Below are 1763 nucleotides of genomic sequence, written 5' to 3' on the forward strand. Positions count from 1 at the left end.
AGGGAGTGGACCTAAGCTGGCAGTTGGACATCCCTAGCATTGCTGCGGAGGTGGAAGAGGCTCCCACCACTGTCACTGTGCTCACCAGCTGTGAGCCTGGCTTCTGGCTGAGCAGCGCTCCCCCTGTGGGAGTGCACTGGCCACTAGGGGGCAGCTCCTGCGTTGAGCGACTGCCCCCTGGTGGTCAGTACGCGTTACAGTGACTGGTCGTTCTGCTGTTTGGTCGATTTGCCTATTAGCCTTTGATTATGTAGAATGCTGATTGTATTCTAATTTTAAATGAAAATACATTAATCATTATTTTATTTACTAGATTATGCCATGCTTCAAATGTTAAAAAACTGCCATTTTATTATGTTAATCATTTTGTATAACTTAACAGTTTCTTTAGTTAATTTTGTGTCCATCCATGTTAATATGTACACGTCACAATGAAAATCAGAGTTTTACATTTAATTTTTAATACTCAAACATAAAATCCAAATGGTGGATCATTTCATATGAAATCAATGTTTTAACTCAATCCATGATATTTTTTGTGTAATTGTTACAAAGTAATTTGAGCTTATTATTGGTACAGGAAGCTCTTAAAATTAGATTTAAAAATTTTGCAAAGTACAAATGAAATAGAGATTTAGATAACACTTCACTTAAAATATTTTATTAGATGTTAGAGTATTCTGCTCTGTCTGTGTAAAGGTAGCCTGTATTCTTCTTGCATTCCCAGTATAAATGTCAGGAAAAAAAAGACAGTGTGGATTATATGAAGAAAAGGAAGGAGAAGGGTGCAATGGCAAAGAAATAACTAAGAAAAAGTTCTTGTTCACTATTTCAGAGGTTTACAAATTTTTATTGAAATTTAACATTTTACAAAAAAAGTAGAAAATAGGTAGTATTTTTAGAATAGTAAATACAATATATTCATGTACAAAACTGTATTTTGACTGTCAGTACTTCCAGCTCCTAAATTGTAGTCCCTGATAACTGTACTTTGTGTGTTGTTCTTATATGAGAACTAGAGGCCCGGTGCATGAAAATCGTGCACTTGTGGGGAGGGGTTTCCCCAGCCTGGCCTGTGCCCTCTCACAGTGTGGGACCACTGCAATCGATCTCCCCAAAGAGGTAGGCGCCGCCCACCCATCCAGGGCTCCTTGATGGATTGCCCCAAAGAGGTAGGCTGGAGCCGGGTGTCCCGCCACCAGAGTCGCCACGCGGAGCCGCCGGGACCTGCCTCCAGCGTCACCACGCGGAGCCTTGGGACCCCTGGCATCGTCTCCCCGCCGCGTACACAGCGTCAAGTCCCCACCCACCCACGTGCGCCCTCTGCGCATACAGCCTCCTGGTGATGGATTGTTACGGCATGAGGGCATGACGACCACATAAGCTTTTATTAGTATAGATTAACCTGTACAAGTGCTTTCAATTTTCCTATCTGTGTAATGTTTTGATGAGTTACCTAATTTTTTAATGTTTTACATTTTGTATGTAAATAAAAAAGAAAGGGTTAAATTCTTTATTTATCTTTATTTAATTACTAGATGTCCGGTGCACAAAAATTTGTGCATTCGGGGGGATCCCTCAGCCCGACCTGTGCCCTATCGCAGTCTGGGACCTTGGGGGATGACCACCAGCTGGCTTAGGCCTGCTCTCTGGGGGGTTAAGGCCTAAGCTGGCAGTCAGACATCCTCTGGCAGCCCGGGAGCCTTGGGGGATGTCCACTTGCCAGCGGGGAGCAGCCCTTACGCTGCTTAGGAGGCGGGAGA

The 1763-nt window shown here is 43.4% G+C and overlaps 1 protein-coding gene across 7 annotated transcripts in view; it reads left to right on the forward strand.

The window, feature by feature from the left end:
• The window catches only part of ZNF280D (zinc finger protein 280D), a 118313-nt gene that overhangs the window by 55689 nt on the left and 60861 nt on the right, over positions 1–1763 (forward strand). The window lies entirely within an intron of this gene.

This window comes from Myotis lucifugus, unplaced genomic scaffold, assembly GCF_000147115.1.
Source record: "Myotis lucifugus unplaced genomic scaffold, Myoluc2.0 scaffold_23, whole genome shotgun sequence".
Classification (NCBI taxonomy): Eukaryota; Metazoa; Chordata; class Mammalia; order Chiroptera; family Vespertilionidae; genus Myotis; species Myotis lucifugus.